General features: G+C 43.7%; 1 protein-coding gene across 1 annotated transcript in view; it reads right to left on the bottom strand.

Annotated features, from left to right (window-relative positions):
* FSTL4 (follistatin like 4) overlaps window positions 1-21,586 on the bottom strand; it is a 413,607-nt gene that overhangs the window by 352,000 nt on the left and 40,021 nt on the right. The gene's annotated exons all lie outside the window — the stretch shown is intronic.

Genomic DNA, 21,586 nt, shown 5'->3' on the forward strand with positions numbered 1-21,586 from the left:
CCTGGAAATATTTGGGAAGCTAAGAGCTCAACAGAGATTTTACAGGTTGTATAGCACTGAGTAGGTGAAATTCTGGCCCAGTCAAAATATAGAGAACTTGGTAAATACCCTGAGCTTTTTTTGGGCAGTGGAGACCCAGTGGTATAATAAAGAATTTGACTGGTATTTGTCCTTGGTTTCTGAAAGGGAGAAAATCCTTGGAGTAATAGGAGTGTCTTTATTATTTATCACACCTTGTATCACACCCTTATATCACACCCGAGTTTATATTAAGAGATGAGATGGCTCAGGACAGGGGCTGGTCACCAGAAATATCAACCATGTGAGTAGAGGGTTAGGTCTTAGAGCTAGCCTGACTTCTGGACAAAAAGAGGTCCCATATATGGTTTGAGAGCGCTCCCCAAGATTCTAGTGTGAGATCTGGTCCCTGGTGTGGCAGTGTTGGGAGGTAGAGTCTTTAAGAGGCGATTAGGTCACTAAGAGGGATTCATGCCACTCTCGTAGGACTGGATTAATTCTCAAGGAAGTGAGTGAGTCCTTGCTCTCACAGGACTGAATTAGTTACAAGAGTGTGTTATTATAAAGCAAGGCTTCTCTCTGAGTTTTCCCCCTTTCACACCCACCCACTTCCCTGCTATATTACGGCATGATGCAGCATGAAGCCCTCACCAGAAGTCACCCAGATGTGGCTGCCTGATCTTGGACTTCTCAACCTCCAGAATTGTGAGCCAAAACAAACCTTTCTTCTTTATACATTACCCAGTATCAGGTATTTAGTTATAGTAACAGAAAATGGACTAAGAGAAAATTGACACAAAAAGTAGGGCTACTGCTATACAAATACCTGAAAATGTTGAAGCAGCTTTTGGAACTAGACAATGGAACAATTTTGTGAATTGTTCCAAAATTGTTCCAAAAAAGTGAATGCTAGAAAAAGCCTATATTGCCATGAATGGAGGATTTAGGGAATTCTGGTGAAGGTGCAGAAGAGAAAACTAGGGATAGTCTAGAACTTCTCAGAGATTATCTAAATGGTCATGACAAGAATGTTCACAGATACGTGGAGAGTAAAGGCCATTCTGACAAGGTCTCAAATGGAACTGAAGAACAAGGTATTGGAAACTGGAGTAAAGACTATAAAGTTGTAAAGAACTTGGCTACATTGTGTTCATGCCCTAGGGCTCTATGGAATGTAGAACTTAAGAGCAATGAATTAGAATATATGGTGGAAGAAATATCTAAGAGGCAGCAAAGTATTCAGGCTATTATATGGCTACTTTTAATCACTTACGTTAAGTAGTGAGAGAGGAAAAAATGACTTACAGATGAAACTCATAATCAAAAGGGTAACAAAGTAGAAAGACCTGGAAAATTCTCAGGCTGGCCATGTAAGGAGTGAAAAAGTGGCTGGACGCAGTGGCTCATGCCTATAATCCCAGCATTTTGGGAGGCCAAGGCAGGTGGATTACCTGAGGTCAGGAGCTCGAAACCAGCCTGACCACATGGTGAAACCCCGTCTCTACTAAAAATACAAAAATTAGCCAGGCGTGGTGGCACATGCCTGTAATCCCAGCTGCTTGAGAGGCTGAGGCAGGAGAATTGCTTGAGCCCAGGAGACGGAGGTTGCAGGGAGCTGAGATCATGCCACTGCACTCCAGCCTGGCTGACAGGGCGAGACTTTGTCTCAAAAAAAAAAAAAAAAAAAAAGAGCGAAAAAGTGTGTTCAGGAGAGGAAACCAAAGATGTGGTCCAGCAACCTTTTGCTAAGGAGATTAGTATAGACAGAAGGGATAAGCAAGACAATGGAAGACAGATCTGGAAGGTATTTCAGAGACCTTCAAGGCTGCTCCTTGTATCATATACCCACAGGCATAGGAGAGCAGAATGGTTTCAGGAAATGAGCCCAGGGCACCCTCCACAGGCTTGCTTCCCAGGGCTCCCTGAGGTCTCTGTTCCCCACATTCCAGCGTAGCACTCCTCTGCCAACCCAGCCACAGCTCCAGGTATAGCTGGAGCCACTGCTCTAGAAAGTACAAGGTGACCTTTGTGGCATTCATGTGGCAACAATTCTGCAGGCATGAAGAATACAAGAGACATGGGGGCATGGCTTCCTCCCCGCAGATTTCAAAGGATATTGTGAACACCCTGGGGGCCCAGGAAGAGACTTGTCAGAAGGACTGAGCCACTGCAGACAGCCCCCATTAAGCAACGCCTAGGAGAACCATGGGAATGGAATCACCATGGAGACTTCAGAATCATGGAGCTACAGCATGCAACACCATTCTGGGAGAGCTGAAGTGTGAGACATAGAGTCGGAGAAGATTATTCTGGAGCCTCAAAATTTAATGTTGTTCCCTGTAGGGCTTTGGACTTACTTGGGGCCTGATACTCCTTTCTTCTTGCCTGTCTGTCTGTCTGTCTCTCTCTCTCTTAGAAGGGAAATGTCTATCTTATACCTGTCCATTCATTGTATCTTGGAAGTAGATAACTGATTTTGATTCCACAGGCTGCTCATAGGTAAGACTTTGGATTTTTGAGTTGGTGCTGGAACAAGTTAAGACCTTTGGGACTATTAGAATAGAATAATTGTATTTTGCATTGTGAGAAGAACATGAAATTCTGGGGGGCAGGTGTGAAATGCTATGGTTTGAGTGTGTCCCCCAGAATTCCTGTGTTAGAAATTTGGCCCCCAGTGTGGCGGTGTTGGGAGATGGGGGCTTTAAGAGGTGATTGGGTTGTTAAGAGGGATTAATGCTGCTCTTACGGGACTGGGTTAATTCTTATGAATGTGGGAGTCCTCCCCTTCATGAGACTGGATTAATTACCACAAAAGCGAGTTGCTATAAAGTGAGGCTGTCCTTGCATTTGCCCTTTTGGCATGCACTCAGCTCACCCTCATGTTATGATGAAGCATGAGACCCTCACCAGAAGATGATCAGATTTGGCAACCTGAGCCTCTAGAATCATGACCCAAAATAAACCTCTTTTTAAAAAATAAATAAATAAATAAACCAGTCTCAGGTATTCCCTTATAGCAGCAGAAAATTAACTAAGACAAGAGGGGAGCTGGATTACATGGCCAATCATTAAAGTTAACTGGCCAATCACTAAAGTGATAATACCTACAAAATAAAATCCCAATAAAAACCCTGGACACCCAAGCTCAGCAGAGCTTCCTGGTTGGTGAACACACTGATGTGCCAGGAGAACAATGTAGCCTGATTTCATGGGGAGTGGGCATGGAAGCTCCGCATTTAGGACACTCCCAGGGTCTATGTATTTCTTCATTTGGCTTCATCTGTATCATTTATAATAAAATGGTAATCAAAAATATAGAACTTTTCTGAGTTCTGTGAGTCACTCTATGAATTATCAAACCTAAGGGTGTCATGGAAAGGATTTATAGTCAGTGTTTATAGTCAACAATTTATAGTCAGTAGGTCAGAAATGCAGGTGGCTTGGGGGAACCCGGAACCTATGGTTAGCGTTTGAAGTTAGAGCAGTCTCACAGAGGACTGAATCCTTAACTTAGGGGGTCTGCTAACTCCAGGTGGTTAGTGGCAGAAATGAATTGCAGCATACTAGTTGATATCAGACTACACAAAAAGGCTTTGTCCTATGGGTAAGAATCATATCCTAGGAATAAGGTCTATACATTACAACTGAGGGAGAAACCAAAAAAATCCCCTAACAAAGTCTAAACATGAACAGCAAAAAATGGTAACCTGTAATCATGAGATAAAATCATCAACTGAGGTAGACCTAGAGATGCTAACACTATTGGCATTAGCAGACAGAGGACTTCAAAATTACTATCATCTGTGTGGCAAAGAAAAGAAAGAGTAGCTCAGCAGAGAACTGGAACCCATAAGAGAGAATCAAAAGGATCTAGAACTGTAAAATATTATATTGAATTTTAAGAATTCACTGGCTAGAATTAACGTAAAAAAAAACTCTGAAGAAAAGGTTAATGAACTCAAAGGTAGATTGAAGCTTGAAGGGGAAAAAAAGAAGGGAAAAAACAGATAATAGAGTAAGAGTGTTGTGGAACATGGTTAATAGGTCTAAAATTCTAGATTGACCAATGTTTTCTCTCAGCATATTAAAGATATTCCAATGCTTTCTGATTTCTACTGGGAAATAAACTGTAAGTCTCTCATAAGTAATCTATTTTTTCTCTTTAGCTACTTTGAGGGTTGTCATTTTGTCCTTAGCATTCTGCAAGTTTATGTTGTAGATAGCCTTACGTTTCTTTTTGTTTATCCTATTTGGGATTCACTGGGCTTCCTATATCTGAGGATAGCTGTCTTCCTTTAGCTTTGTAAACTTTTTTCAACCATTATCCCTTCCAATATTACTCTTCCTGTTTTCTCTCTTTAACCCCAATTACAAATGCTTGAGTCCTCCTCATCCTAGTCTCTGCCTCCTAACCTCGATAGCTTTGTCTCCTCCTTGTATTCTGGTTACATTTTCAGATGTATCTTCCAGTTCTCTTCAGTTATGTCCTGTTTGCTCTGAAGTCTATCATTTGATTTTTAAAATTTCAATTACATTTTTTATTTCTAGAAATTCTATTTGGTTATTTTTCAAATAATCAAGATAGTTTATATAGGCTTATTCTTTGTTTATATTGTCAGCTCCCTTTTTATTGCTTATAACATAGCATGCATAATTTTTAAAATGTTTATTCTATTATCTGGTCTACATAGTTCCTTTCTGCTGGCTCTTCTTTTGGTGTTTTGCATCCTTTCATTTTTGAAAATTTTAACTGGGAGCTCATATTCCATGGATGGAAAACTGTCAAAATTATTTGAGGCCAATGTTGAAGAAGAGTTCTTTTACACAGGATTTGTGTTTGCTCTGCCATGTACCTAGGAACACTACCAACCAGGACTGTTTCAAGCAAAATTCTTCGCTGAGGCTTTCTCAGACTAGTCTGTTATATGAATTCTACTGAAAGCTTAGCTTGTGGTTCCTGTTCTCAGAGGAAACATTTTGGGTCCCACTCAGCATTAAGGTTTAAGGCAGGCAACTTTCTTCACACATCCTTGAGAGAAGACAGGGCATGTTTATTTTTATTTCACCCTTACACTAGAGAGGTAGCCTACTGGGGTCTGTTGGGGGTCTCAGTTTTTATGTAGAGGAGGTTTTCTAACAGACTGATCTGCCCTAGGCTTGACTCCTGTCCCCATATCTCTTGAAGTCAAAACAATCAGAGCTCAAGGTCACCTGCGTTGGGCAAATACTCTCAAAGCAAAAGTCTGCTTCAGAACCCAACTTTCTCTGAGTTTTTGGCCTCTTACGAATTCTTTAGTTCCTGCTTTCTCACTGAGGTATTTAAAAGATTGTTTAAATGTTTTATCCATTATTTAAAATTGTTTTAAGTGGGAGAGTCAGCTAAGTTATCTAGCCTCCCACAGCCAGAAACAATAAGCTGCATAAATAGTTCAAAAATTTTCATGTTATTAGTACCTACTCTTTCTGAAATGGTGGATAAATGTGATTACTCAGTTTTGAGGAAAGAAAATAAGTTGGTCCAGTTAAATCCAAGGCTTTCTAACCCAATGCATTTCAGTAAGTATTCCTAACCCAATGCATTTCAGTAAGTATTCACCAAAGACATCCTAGTCCCCCATACTATAGGCCCACTCAGAATTAGAAGTCACAACCCCAGGCAACCCCAGCCCCAACTGTGGGTGAATAATAGCTAACAATGATGGCTAATATAGAGCCTACTCAGAAGGTGGGCCAGTGCTATGCTAAGCTTTTTAACATGCGTTTAATCCATACAACTGCCATAGGAGGTAGACAGAATTATCACCACTATTTTAGATATGAGAAAAACTAAAGCACAGAAGTTTAAATAACTTGTTAAAAGTAATATAACCAGTACATTGGATCATACTCAGAATGTCTGGCTGTATAATTTTGAAAAACTACACCGAATAATTAGAGAACACAGAAGGAGACAACTCTCAACTCAATGAGATCATATGAGTAATAAGAGTAGGATAAAGTCCCAATGTAATGGTGGCTGGAAATGTTATAGAAAGCCAACTTTTAGGTAGAATGGAGTTTGGCTCCTTTTCACTGTATGAGTGATGATTTTCTTGTCCTTTTATATCGTGTGCCATATTATGTGGTCATTGTACACTTACGATGCCTGCCCAAAGCTAGAAAGACTCATCTTGCTCCTCCCCTCCTTTAGGGAGGGAGGTTAGAGTTTCCATGCAGATCCTGTTAATCCAACTTTCTTACTATTACTTAGAACATGTTTCTAATAAACCTCCTGGGATTCATATAAGTTCTTTCATAGCAGTCAAGCAATTGGGAATGAACCATCCTAAAGACAACGGGCGAGCCACCCAAAGCAACCAACAATACCACCAGCTTTGTTTGCCTGGGTCTTGCCTCTGTTTACGATACTTGGGGAACAGCAAGTGTGGGAGGGAGGATAAATTACAAGATAGCTTTTATAAAATGACTAATAAAGAAATAATGGAAGCCCAATAACTACCAATTACAGAGGCAAGAGAAATAATAAAAATAATAAAGCAGAAAATGTACAAAGCAAACAATTAAGACTATTTTATCAAAACATACTGAGACTCAGAAAGCATTAATTCTCACTGCACAAGGGCAGTAACCGTTTATCATCTGAATTTTGCACATTAAGAAAATGACACCAAGGGAGTTAATAATTTCCTCCAAGCTCTAGGACACTTCGGAGCCCAGATTAAAAGTTAGCTATGCTCATGCTCAGCTGAGATGTCATCTCTCATTAAAGTCTAAATCAGCTCAGAGAACACACCACATTTATTATTTTTTATAAAATCGTGTGATTCTGGAGGAGCCAACAGTATCTTTGGGATAAACACACTGATTAAAAACATACTTTTAAAATGTCTCTTTTTCTAACCCAGTGGACCAAATATATAAATTAGAGCTATTCTGGTCTACTGAGTACTGTAAATGTATATGTAGATGTAACAAAGTATCAGTTGGAAATATCTTTGAAAAGTTATTACTCTGCAATATACGTGGAATGTCTTAAATGCTTAAAGCAACTGCCTCATTTTAAAGACATAACTTACATAGAGAGGCACAAATATTAATTACAAAGCTCGAAGCTTGCTTGTAAATTTATTGCCTAGAGTGAATATTTACAGATTAGCATAAATATCAAAAAATAAGATAGAATAATGGAAGATTTAACCGCCTAAAGCAAGAACCCACTTCTAGACACCAGCATCATTAGAGACATTCAAGGAGGGCTGAAGAGGTAAAGGGTTCCTTCAGCCTTTACTCTAATTTTCCCCACCTTCCCTCCTGCCCTCCATTTTCCTCTCTCCCCCATCTCCTTACTGACATCTGACTCTACTGGTCCATAATTAACAAGTTCTATACCTTAGTACAAAACAGGGATTGAAAACTCAAATGTCTATGGAGGCTACACAGGTAATTTAAGGAGCTTGGGTCTTCTGGAATTTCTACTTGGTCATATTTATTCTACAGAACTGTATCTAACACACTTAGTCTCGCTATGAGGAATGCACTAGGGAGTGGTGAGGACTGCGGAAAAGCAGGAGAGCATGTATACCCTTCAAAGACACGGCTGCTCTCACCCAAGCCTGCTGCTGCCATGAGGTCATGTGGGCCCAGGGTTATCAAAGCATTTTGCTTTCCAAGATCATCTGTATATTTGGATATTTGAATCTGTTGGTAAAATACCCTTATTTTCAAACGATGGCAACTCATTCATATTGAAATATTTTTATGTTTACAAAAAACCTCGCAGGCCAAGATGGTATAAATCAAAATCTGCCAGCTGAATCTGGCCCACGGGTCACCAGTTTGAGACCTGTCATATGAAACAAATATGGAACAGAAATCGGGCTCAAGGGTCTTAGGAGAAACCCGTCTTAGGTTTTCTTATGAAGAGGCAGACAGGTTTGGTGAGTTTCCAGGTAGGAGATGATGTGGCTCAATGAAAGTTCAGCTGTTCCTCCAGGACCCAACGTGACTTTGGGGGTATTCATAAGGAAACAGGGGATGAAGCCCTAACAGTGGGTGTTCTAGGAATTAGCAGCAGATAGGAGAGATATATGTGTGCAAAAGTCTTTTCTGGACACTTGCACATGGTAGAAGAGCCACAGAATTCTCAACTGAAGGGTTCAGGGCAAGCGACCTCTGGGTAAAGTCTCCTGGTCCTGCCATTCCCTGTGCTCCAACTGCAGTGGCTACTTAGTCTCTTGCCATCAGGTCTCTGGGCCTGGAAAACGTAACTCTCCCTCTGACCTCCAGGGGGCGCGGGAGAAAGGGTGAGTCCCATGGTACCCGGAACCCAAAGTCTGTATCAAGAGGGAGGAAGCCTAGGCTTGTCCAAGACTAACAGCCTAGACCAGCATCTTCACCTCTTTTCCGAGGCATGGCAGCATCTTCTCAGTGTCTTGCCCCAGACGTTTCTTTTCCGTTTCCCTCTGTCCTCCACGTTTCCCTCCCATCAAGCACAGCTATGGATGTGCCTGCTCTTCCTAAGCTTTTCAAGGACTGTCCATTTAGAAGTGACCTTGCAGACTTGCCTTAGAGCTGAGAGTCCTCAGGACAAGGGTCCTAGCAAAGCTACAGTAGCAAGACACAGGGGACATCCCACCACAAAGGACTGAATATTTAGGTACAGTGAAGTCAATAAATAAGTCACCAACTTACTGAAACGCCCAGCAAACCAAATCACAAATCCTTTCAAAGCTGTGTCTTCTCATTTCTAAAACACTATCTGGCCACATTGGACTATTGTGAGTGTTAAAATAAGTGAACTCAGCATAGCGTATGGCATATGGTGGAGGCTTTAATAACAACAGTTGTCATCATGTGCCCCCTCCCATATAATCTCCGATCCCCTAAGGCAGGAAAACAAAACACTTAGAAATAACTTAAATTCAAAACATAGAACTTAACTAGAAAACTCAGCCAGGACCGCCATCACTAGGATATGGTGGCTAAGTCTCTGGGATATGTTGGACACTATGCCACCCTACAGAGAAGGGGGAACCTGGACTCAAGGGTGGGAAGAGCAAGAAAAACAACCCAGAGAGCCCTGAGAACTAAGAGCACTGGCTTAGAGCCCCAAATCCCTCCTCTGCTACTCACTAGCCCTGTGACCTCAGGCACATCACTGTACCTGTTCAAGCCTACCTCATCTGTACAAATAAGGGGTGACCCTGTGGGGCCTTTGATCTGGAGTTGGATCATTTGGATGATTCCATGAATGGTAGAGACTAGAAGCAAGCCCGACCTTGCAAGGAGGGAATGGTCACCGCCATGCCCAGCATTCAGGCAGGATGCTTGGTGGACGGAGTTTAGTCATGAAGACTGGCTACGCAGCTGACCTTTTGGAAATCCAGACAGAGAGCCTGGGGAGATGGGGGGGAGGTGCCTGGACCACAGTGGTGGGCACATCTAGTGCTCTCTCAGGTCATCTACATGGGCCTCTGCTGCAGGTAGCATGTTTCTCGCTATATTCCAAATGTCTCTGATCCATGACACTTGCATCCTAATGGATCCTGCTGTCAGCAATGGATGAGCATTGAGCTAATAGATGTCAAACAGCATTTACATTTCTGAAATGGCTTCATCTGCTCCCTCTCCCAGGACTCTCCAAAGTGAAATTTGAAATGTGGACAGATGGGTCAGCTCTGGACAGCTCCACTTCCAGAATTCTCATGGGCAAGAAACAATTATTTATTTTTTCCTAAACAGACAGACAGTGCTGAGCTTATTCAACAACAACAAGCTGCTTTTCAACCTTGTCTTCTTGGAAAGGCGTGCAATTTCCTAAGAGGCACATGGAAATATCTGTCACCTTGTAGTTTAAATAGCATTCATTCATTCATTCATTCATTCAAAGCACACTCACAATGAATTATCTTGTTCATTAGAAATTCTGCAGAAGACCAGTGAGAGGTTTGGATTGGAGAGAGCATGGGGGAGTTTAGCATCTGCGATGTGGTACGAGAATCAAACCGCGCTGCTAGATTCACCCAAGCACCCTCTGCATATTGACGGCAGGGTCAGAATGGTATTCTCAGTCTGGGTTTCAGTAGCAGGGACATCTGTAGCTATCAGAAAATGCTGTGGAATCATCTGTCTAGGGACCATCTGTATTTGGGGGTTATTCCAATGTAGCACCTGACACATGATAATGAATGGATTTTTCTGGCTCTCTCTGGCTCTATTTTAAACTGTCATCATTTTAAACCATGAAATATGTCAAGTGATAATTAAACCTCACCACAGACAGGTACTGTGAAAATGATTAACTTTTACCATTTCCTCCATACGCATTTTGAATATTTTGAATACCCCAGGTATGGGATCATTACATTGACAGATGAGAGAAGTCATCTTTACAATAATTTACTTTTAAAAGAACCAAAACAGAACTGAAAATTCTGTGTTTTCCCATTGGGTTTTAATTTGAAAACTTCTGCCATAAACTCTTATTTTCAGAGGAAGCCTGGGGAGAGTAATACAGAACTGGATGCCATAATCTCCAACTCTGCCTCAATTAGCTGTGTGACCCGGGGCAAGTCCCTTGCCATCTCTGAGTATCAGTCTCCTCCTCTGTCAAATACCAATGACCATATCTTCACTCTTCCCAACTCACAGGCTTTCTTGAGCATATTAAATGAGAGGACAAATGGGAAAGTTCTTTGAGAGCAAAAGGCACACCAGTTACACTATTTGAATGTAAGGTATTATTTTAAATTCTGTATAAAGGGGAAAAAAGTAATATGCCAGCACAGCTTTACAGGCTTACTGTTTTTAAAAAATAAACACACACACAAAACTGAAACCTCAACTCATTTTATTTTCAGCTGAAGTTTCTGAGCAGGAGATTAGATCTGACCCTATCAAATCAACGTCCCCTCTGAGCCACAGGACTCCCATTTTGTGTCCAAATATGCAGGGACTCACACAAACGATAAAAATTCAAATGAAGCAGCCAAGCAGCTGGATGGGAATGTTGCTTCCAGCAAAAAGGGAGAGCAAATAACTGCTAAAATTAGTAAAGCGAACAGACTGAAACATATTTTTACCCCCCACAACTCATTCTCCAGACCTGTGGGTTTTTTTACAGGCTTATTTCTTCTGAACTTGGGGTTCTCTACTCCCCTTTGGTAGCAGCAGCAAGACACAGCTCCCCAAGATGGGAGGTTGGGGGAGGTCTCAGGACCTCTGACTCTGCAGGCATGCTGACTGTAGAACAATGAATCCACGTTTTTGAATACGAATATTTCAATCAGAATTACACAAACATTGTCAGATTCCCATAGAATGTATCTTCCTGAATGACCTTAGTGAAGCCCATTTTAATTCTTTGATCAATTTCCTACAGAGTACAAAAGGTCCTCATTTTTAAGATTTACAAAATAAGATTGCAATGCCTATCTCAGAGGTTGTTTATGAAGATTAAATAAGAAGTTGAATGTGAAAATGTTTCCATTTCCAATCTACAGAATTTATAGTAAAGGACTAAACCTTTTGCCTCTAAATTGTCTTGAATGTGTGGACACACAGGAAATTACTTATTAAAAAGTGGCTCCTGGCGGGGTGCGGTGGCTCACGCCTGTAATCCCAGCACTTTGGGAGGCTGAGGCAGATGGATCACCAGAGGTCAGGAGTTTGAGACCAGCCTGGCCAACTTGGTGAAACCCCGTCTCTACCAAAAAATACAAAAATTATCTGGGCGTGGTGGTGCACGCCTGTAATCCCAGTTACTCTGGAGGCTGAGGAAAGAGAATCGCTTGAACCCGGGAGGCAGAGGTTGCAAAAAGTGGCTCCTGAACAGCAGCCCTGGTTATAGGTAAGGTCCATCCCCCATCCTGTGTTCCTGTCTGCCACCCCATTCCCATTTAGAAGCAGCCAGCCCAGCGAGCCTCCACCAACCCCTTCCCAAGAAAGAAGGCGATCTCTTAGGAAAAATGGAAAATAAAAGCTTCTGACAAACATCATCAAGGAAAGGACTGAAGCCACTGCCAGGGAAGGGGCTTGCTCATTCACTTTTCTCTCTATTTGGGGTGATTTCATCATTTGATGTTCATTTGCTTTTCATCCTTACGTACTTTGGCTAAAGGGCTAAAGAAAGGATGTCATGTTTGGGGTAAAACGCCTCTCAAGTTTCGGCTAGTGAATGCTTGATGCACCTCCCCAGGTATCTCCTGCACCTACCCTAGGGGACAGGGCAAAAGAACAAGGTGAAAAAACCCAATCGCTGGAGACAGCTGTGATTTGAAACAACAAAAAAGTGCCCTTTATTTGTCATCAGGGATCTGAGTTCAAACTCACACTCTGTTAGAAGCTCCTGTGACCTTGGGTCAATTGCTTAATCTCTTAGCCTTGGATTCCTTCTGAAGACAGAAGAGAGCACCTCCCCCCTGAAACGCTAGGTGAATGTTTGCTCATTCTTAGCCTGCTTTGAGGCACTCAGAATCCTTTTAGGGGTGGAGGGTGTGAGAGACACCCAGATGTGAAATCATTAAGTAGATGTTAATATGTTTAGGGAATTTCCTTTTACCTTCCTGCTTCTGTGTCCCCTATTCAGACCCAATTGCCATTTGGGGATCCACCTTCCTCCCACTCTCACTTCATGATATCCTGACCAGGGGTATGGCTGGTGACTGTCAGGAAACCCAGCAGCACACAGCATTAATTAAGTGCATGAATCACATGACCTGAGTCTGTCCAATCCCAGTGAGCTTTAGCACTTTTGTGGGATACACTGGACTAGAGGCCATCTGTCTTCCACTGGACCTGGAGTTGTGAAGAGGGGAGGCTGGCACTCACCATGAAGGGGAACCCCAAGAGAGGGGCAAAACGGAGGGAGAAGCCAGGTCCTTACACTCCATATCAAGTATATCTGAAGCCCAGCACCCCTCACCTTCCACCCTCACTGGACTATCCAATTACATAAGGCATAAGTCCTCTTTTTGTTTGAGCTAGTTGGGTTGGGGTTTGTTATTTGCAACAAAAACATCACCACTGGTACAGTGTTCCCTTAAAAGTCAAAGAGGACCCTCTGCTGAGACAGCCATGCTTTGGACAAAAGATCCTGAAACTTCACCTCCACCAGAACATTCAGAGAGTTGTTCTCCCAGATTCCAACATCAATTACACTGAACAAATGCTCTCTCTATGTTGCAGACCCAGCTGAGAGGTGGCTGGCCATAGTGCAGGTACACCAGGTAGACATCTGTCTGCAGGACGCTTGGGCATCTTCTCAACTGACTCATCTATAAGGGCAGGGACTATGCTGGGTCATCTCTGCACACCAAACTCCAATCAGCCCAAGGAAACTTCTATAAAGCAACCAATAAAATCTCAACAAACTCTGAGAATCATATTCACCTTTCCAGAGGAGTCATTTCTCCATTACAAGTAGTAGTTATCAAACTAGAGTCCCAGATATTGTTTTTGAGGCACTGATGAGGTGAGAGAGCCATTGAGGGGCAGAGAATGGAGCTGAGAAGCTGGAGCTCCGAAGAACAGGGTAGGGGCAATCACTGGCTTGCAGTACATGGGAGAACCAGCTCTGTGCACCAGCACTGACTGCGCTCAGACCCCGGCCCAGGTCTCCCCACTGTTGGCTGCACTCTTATCCCAGAAGGCTGTGGGTCACTGTCTCCACAGAGCCAGTGCCCGTCCCACCTGCTCATTTCTGGGACACACGCTCCCTGACTTCCTGGACAGCTCAAAGCAACATTCAACATTTTGTGAAAAGGTTTTTTTTTTTTTTTTTTTTTTTTAATGCAAGCCCTGACGCATTTCTTGGAACCCAATGGCAACCTTGGCCAAGAAATATAACCCAAATAAGAGCATGTAGAGACCAGTGGAGTGGGTTAGAATGCACAGGATTTTCCAACCCTGGTTGCCTGATCTGCCAAGACGCCGTGGCTTATTCACCAAGCCCAACTTGTGCACCTTGGTGGTCCTTACCACAGCCACAGGAGAGAAACGGGCCAAATGCAGAGTGAGTGAGGCCAATCAGGAGAGAGAGTATTGGCAGGTCTTGCTGATTTAGAGGAGAGGTCTCCCCTTACAGATTATTTCCAGTCCTGGCTCTGCTCCTGCTGAAGCAGAGAGATTAAAGATTTGTTAAAAAACAACACAATCTTAAAATAATGAAAAGGCAGGTTTGTTGTTTTTTACAAAAGAGCTTTAAAAGATGAAGTCATTTGGATGAAAAGAATAGAATTAGAACATAATGGTCAGTTGCATCCCGTACTTCGTTTCCTAATAAAGAAAGATTGCCAAGCAGCAATGAGATAAAAGAGACAGAAACAAATGATTTTTAAGTCACAGATAATTAACCCCAGAGGCTTGTGGATAGCACATTAATATGCTGGGGCAAATAGCTTAATGAGGTTTGAAAAGGGCTTCAGTGTTTATATGGAGAAGATAATTTCAAGGGTTCCTGAAAAGCAAAGAAATGCCTCTGGCTTGGGGACTGGTCAAGTAACGAAGATGACAAATGTCAAGCTTAACTTCTGCTGGGATCTGAGAGATGAGGGTGAGTCTCCTGGGTGGGGCGGGGATGTCAGCAGGTGTACAGGGAGCACTATCATCTCTCTCCACTGGTCCTTGAGGGGCAGGATCAGCGGGCTTCAGGCTGACACCATCCTGTCTTTTGGTCTTTAGGAATGTGCAGTGGTTTATACCCTTTAGGGGTCATGACCTCTTCGACAATGTGACTCTTCCCCACAAATTCCAGATAGTGACCTATGACCAAATATTGCAATGCAACCTCTAAGGAGACCCCTAGGCAAGCACGAGTGATTACACAGGGGTTCATTATCTTGCCCACACCGACCTACAGCTTGCCCGTCATAACCACAGAGGTTTAGCTCATGTGCATGAACATATTTTAAGCTCCTTCTAGCAGAGGGACCTACAAGTCGTTAGAAAGGGCAGAGGAGCTCTCTGAGGATGGTAGTTAAGGAAAGTGAGCATTCCCAGGGACTGGTGGGAAAAGCAAGCTCAGCAAATAGGACCAGGTATCCTGGAGCTATGGGGTTCACAGTCAAACAACCTGGAAGGCCGTATACCTGTGATCTGACCTTTGTGAGAAACGGAGAGATGACATAGAGCCAAGTCAGCCCTGGGATATGCCAGGCATCTAACACTTTTTCAGTGCCCACTCTATCTCAGGGACAGGGGACCCTGGGAGGAAGACATCTGACCCCTGAGTTTCCAAAACTTGTGCCTGCACAGCAGCATGAGAGCTGTCCCAGGGCAAAGGCTACAGGTACCAGGTGAGTGGTGCTGTGGCTCTTGGGGAGGATTTACATACCTCAGATTCAGATAGCATCACTGGCAGATCCATCATGAGCCCTGAGCTATCCACCACAAGGTCCTGCTGCCTCCAATCCCTGGAGAGAGCTGAGCCCAGCCAGAGGATGGGATGGTTTATATCTGTAATGCTTAAGGATGATTTCTGACCCCAGTGCTCAGAAAGCATCTTGGGAGAGAAGTTTATGTTTGTCTTTAAGTCTCACTCTATCTCCCAGGTTGGAGTGCAGTGGTGCGATCTCGTCTCCCTGCAACCTCCGCCTCCTGGGTTCAAGTGATTCTCCTGCCTCCTGAGTAGCTGGGACTACAGGCATGCACCACCATGCCTGGCTAATTTTTTGTATTTTTAGTAGAGACGGGGTTTTCACCATGCTAGCCAGGTTGGTCTTGAACTCCTGACCTTGCGATCTGGCCACCTCAGCCTCCCAAAATGCTGGGATTACAGGCGTGAGCCACCGTGCCCGGCCATTTGTCTTTAAGTTCTTAAAGGCACCATCTTAAAGGCTTAGTTCTTCTGATTGTAGAATGAGAGAATTCGAGCATAAAGTTAAAGAAAGACTCTGACAGAGGAAAGGGACCAGAACAGGCTAAGTTTAAGATAATTCTTCGGCCAGGAGTTGTGGCTCACACCTGTAATCCCAGCACTTTGGGAGGCTGAGGCGGGCAGATCCCAAGGTCAGGAGATAGAGACCATCCTGGCTAACACAGTGAAACCCTGTCTTTACTAAAAAAATACGAAAACTTTAGCCGGGCATAGTGGCAGGCACCTGTAGTCCCAGCTACTCGGGAGGCTGAGGCAGGAGAATGGCATGAACCCGGGAGGCAGAGCTTGCAGTGAGCTGAGATCGCACCACTGCACTCCAGCCTGGGTGACTGAGTGAGACTAGGACTCAAAATAATAATAATAATAATAATTCTTCATGGAAAAGTCAATAGGCTACAACATCCAGGGTCTCACGAACGCATCTTGGAGACAGAAGAATGAACTGGCTTACTTGAGAAAGGCCTCTATGTCTATGGCCAGGCCTGTAAGAGCTCTAGTAAAAATTACCCATGCACTGAGCACTGCCAACATTGCCTGTCCTGTGCCAAGGGCTCTGCACACACAGTCACCCCTCCCAATATGTCCACGAGGCTGTGTGGACACGGAACACATCCCTGCACAGAATCTTCCTTTGAGGACCAAACCATTGCCTGTGGTCTGGATGAGGATGATTTTGCAAACCCTGAGGGGATTTTTCTGGTGTCATTCTGGGGGAAAAGTTTCACCCTCTGAGACGGTGAGCAGGCAGGACTCTGAGCTGCAGCTGCTTGTGGCCATCCTGGAAGGCTACCTGGAAGAGGCCAATGTGCCAGGAGAAGGAAGGACAGGAACAGTGCGAGAATCCTTTTATCAGCTGTTCTTGAAGCCAGATCCACCCTTAGATTCTGCAGCTTCATAAGCCTTTCAGGCTTCAGCCAGCACAAGTTGGGTTTCTACAACTCAGAATTGGGACTGATGGTTTGTACTATTACTATCTGCATCCTTTTTCAGGTAAGGTTGAGTAACTTACCTGAAGTCACGCTGTGAGTAAGCTGCCTACCAATTGGTCATGATCAAAACTGGGCACCAAATCACTACTTAAGCAGGACACATTAGCTAGGTGCGCCATGCACTTCCCATTCAACTTCGGGCAACTAGGCACAATATAGTTTCCCAGCATCTGAAAAAAGGCAACACAACCCAGAAAGAGCCAATTTCTGTGAGGTTGGGAGACAGGAGATAGATGTCACTCTCAACTTCTTTGAGCCCAGTGACTGTAGAAGAACACTCAGTGCCCCATTGTATGTGAGAGACGGTACGATGGGGGAAGGAAAAGCCATCTCTTTCCCCAGATGGCAGTCTTGAATTGAAAGAGACCCACGGCTCCACACACTGTCAAATCTGGATGGCTCCCTTTTAAATTCCCTACATCTGCAGCTATTAAAGAAGTTACCTCAAAATAACCTAGGAGTTTATTAATCTGTTTCATTGAAGACAGTCAACCATTTCACATTACACCAAGATAGATTAGGCAGGGAACTGAGAGATCCAGAAAACATCTGCTACACAAAATCAAAATTAATGGTAAACAGAATGCAGTTCTTGATAGCTGAAGTTCACCCAGATGCAGAGAACTACAAAGGGGCTATTGGAGGCAGCTGCCAATTAGGGACTGATTCCACGGGTTTTCAGAAAGTGAGGCTCTAGTTTCACACTCAGGACTGGCAGGTCATGTTTGCTTAGGAGATTCGCACTGCGAAGGAGCCAGAGCCACGCTGAGTGTGCATGTGATGGTCACCCCCTTTTTTCCTTTTCCCTGAAGACAGCAGCGGCCCTCCTCTCCCGGGCTCCCTCACAGCCTTGCTGGAAGCCAGGTCAGGCTGGACAGGGCTGGAACATGTGTGGAGCCAGCGTTGGGAGGGTGGGTAATGCAACATGACATTGGTGCTCATCCCCAAACTCGCAGCCCCTAATCACAGCACAATCACAGACATCTGGAATAGCTTACAGATCGCCCTATGCTCCTTAGAGATGGCTGACAAGAGCTGAATTATCCCAGCCATTTGCTCAGCTTACTCAAGTGTTCGCTCATGGCTGTAATTCAATGTGATGGGATCAGTCAGAGAAAAGTACTGGTTTGAGTAGATGAATTTTGGCAGTCACAATCAGCACTGGTCCTCACAGTGGACACAGGAGTGTCTTAGAGAGGTAAGGGTGGCACCTTTTGCTGAAGCTTCAGAAAAGGGTGAAATTAAATTTTAGGTGTCTGGAGGGAGTTATAAAAATACCTGCATTGGAAAGCACAGAGAGATGCAGCCATCACTCCTTCCCATGCAGTTCGTATAGGCAGGTCCCAGGCATGAATATCCAGGGTCATACGGGGCTGTGCTGAAGGAGGAATGGCTCTGTCTCCCTTGGGGAGGCATGCAACCTTCCCAGAGGACACCCTATCAGTCTCGTAGTCCTGCCACAATCTTTGCTACAGTGTCTACCTTCAAGTCCCACAAATCTAACTTGGAAACAAAGCAAGTCCCTCTCAGCTCTCTGGACTTGGCAACCAACATAAGGTACAGACACCCTTGGATGTGATGAAGCAAGATCAAGTCACTTAAGCAACCACCACCCACTAAAGAGAGGTTCAGGGCATCAGAGAGGTACCAGCCCAGAAGCATTCCTCATCCCTACTAAAAATTAACATGGAAAGGAAGGAGTCTCATGTGTACAGTGCTATCTGCTCTGTGTCACAGGTTACTCAAGGGAAAGGGAGGTAAAGAACATGAACGTTCTCTGAAAACATCAGAACGACCAAGAAGATATTCTTATTATTGCTGTCACACTGTTCTGTACATGCACAGCCCATGGAGCACAGTCTGGTGCCTGGGCACTCTGAGGAAGCTCACCCTCTTCCCGGGCTCTCTAGGGCAGGGTTTGCAAAAGGCACTGCATGGAATGCCTGCCCTGAGATGGTCAAAAACAACACAATTAATTTTGTTAAATCCCACAGAAAACCAAGTTTGGAAAATGCTGCATATTACATTCCCTGTTGAGAGCGACATTTTGTCTATGAAAAATCCTGAGAGATTCTCCAGTCAAAATATCATCATCATCAACAACAATGAAAACTAAAGCTTACTGAGTCCAACATTTTCCAAGTGTATTACTGTCCTAGGGCCACCATAATAAACCACAAACTAAGTGACTTAAAACCAGAGAAATGGATTTTCTCCCAGTTCTGGAGGCTGGGAGTACAAAATTGAGGGGCTGGCAGGGCCATGCTCTCTCTGAAGGTTCTAGGGATGGAGGGTCCCTTGCAACTTGCCAGCTCATGGTGGTTGCCAGCAATGCTCTGCTTCTATCATCACACGATGTTCTCCTTGTATGTCTTTGTCCAATTCTCCCTTTTCTTATAAGGACCTCACTATTGGATTAGGGCCCACCCTAATCCATTATGACTTCATCTTTATATCTGCCAAAACCCTATTTCCAAATAAGGTTCCATTCACAGGTTCTGGTTTAGGACTTTGACATGTCTTTTTGGGGAACACAATTCAACCCATAATACTAAGCTTACTTGAATTTTCTTCAGTGCATCAGCCAGGAAAATCTAATGACAGCCATAGAACATTTCTTTAAAAGTGCCTTTCTAGAACCAAAGGGCCCAGTGCCTCACTTGTATATTACTGGGAAAGGCCAGAATGAAAAGGCTACACACACAAAGCAAATGTGTAGCTTGCACTTAATTTAAGAAACAATTGTTGATTAACTACTGACCCTGGGCTAGGGCTGTGAGGAATTTGGGGATGAAGAAGGCGGGAGGGTCTCTGATCTCAGGAAATTAACCTGATGGGAGCCCTTCCCTCTCCAATTAGATAGGGTAAGCTAAACACTTCAAGAAAGAGAGTTGGAAAGGATGAAGGGGAGGCGGATTTGACAAGGATGAGGGACAAGGCATGCAGGAATAGTGTAAGGCCAGAGGCAAGAAGGCTAGACAGCACGACATCTATGGCTGGAGGGGAGGAGGGGGAAATAGGGCAGAGGACAGTTCTAAGGCACACAATGCATTCACTTTGCCCCAACTGTCACTAGTTCCCACTATGACTTGGCCTGGACTCGATTTCCACTGCTAACATTAACCCCTCTCGCTTCTCAACACACATACTTAGTCAAGAGTTTTCAAAAGTCACATAATGTGAAGTTGCAGTTGGTTAGCCATTTGTGGCCCTAAACCTTCAATGGAGGGGATGCTCCTGAGTCAGGTACAGTACTGAAATAAGGCAAACCAAAACAGGAAACCTCCTCAGGTTCTGTGACTGGGAGCTTCCTCTCTAGACCTGAAGACTTTCTAGACTCTCCTGGGCCTTGTAAGCTGTGCAGAAAAATCAGCTATTACTCGTCTGTTCCTCTTTCAGTCCAGGGTCGAGTCAGAGCTGGGAACCAACCCAGGTGTTCATTGCTAGACAATATCTTACTTTTCTTTGAAAGAAAAATAGTTTACTGAAGCACCATAGCGCTTCTATTCTTTTTATACTTGTACACTGTTCTGGAGAAGATTAACAACCCCACAACCCAAGTCAGTGAGTCAGTGAATTCCCAGACCTAAAAATACTTAGAAGCAGCCGGCAAGGTCCCACTCCTTTTCTTCCTGCCAGGTTGTAAGCATTGACGTTACAGCACTGGGCTATTTCAGGAACTCTCAAACATTCAACTTTGACAGAAACAAGCAAGAAAGACATCAGTGCACAATAGGAAGAAAAAAGTTTCTGTGATGTCAGAACAGATTTGCTAGTACAAACCCACAGTGTATGTTCCTAGTCAACCATCTTTGAAGGCTGACACTTCCAGCGGTGGAGAGGTTACGGATGAATGGAGTGCAGCCTGACTACACCTTCACTTGTCCTCTGGACACTCTCATTCTTCTGGGGGTTTGAAGTCATAAGTTCAGTCAGGCCTTTTTCATGCATTTGAATAGAAGTACATGGCTCTTTTATAACCCCAGCCTTATTAGAGACATTTTCAACACAAGGACAGTAAGATTCCAAAAAGGTTAAGTTTATATGTGATTTTACGATGCAAATCAATTCCAAACATTCACAGTCGGGATTCTGGCATAAACAGAATATTATTCAAAGCCAAAGTTCATGTCAAATTCTCCCCTCCTTATGGCTATTTCTCTCCAACTTACATGGTCACAGTACCCATTGTGAACACTACTTTCCCTAAGAAACATCCTTCCCAGCCCCATCAACCTTCATCCATTTGGTTTTGATATTCAAACAGTGCAGTTTCCTTTACATATTGTCCTACAGTTCAGAGGACATCGAGTCCGAAACCAAAGATAATGGCAAATGGGAATGTAAGCCAGAAAGTTCATCTTAGAGTCAGATTATCCAGATCCTATGACCCTAGGGATCCAGCACCATGGACAGCAGCACACTATCAGCTGGACTCGATATAGTGTGAAAAGTTTGTGTTACCAAGGTCTCAGGCATGAATATCCATGTATCAACGCATGTTGATAACATAGCCATCCTATGTCTTTTGCTGTGTTGCATAACACAAGAACTAATGAGGAGGCAAAGCAATGTTAGATTTAGGAGTCAATATAGAATTTGCTAACTTCTTTTAGATTTGTCTCCCTTTTTGGAGACAGTACCACAGAGAAGGATGTGGTGAAGGGTAAAACCAAAGCCACATTCTAGACCAGGAACTCATTTT

Source organism: Pongo pygmaeus, chromosome 4, assembly GCF_028885625.2.
Source record: "Pongo pygmaeus isolate AG05252 chromosome 4, NHGRI_mPonPyg2-v2.0_pri, whole genome shotgun sequence".
Classification (NCBI taxonomy): Eukaryota; Metazoa; Chordata; class Mammalia; order Primates; family Hominidae; genus Pongo; species Pongo pygmaeus.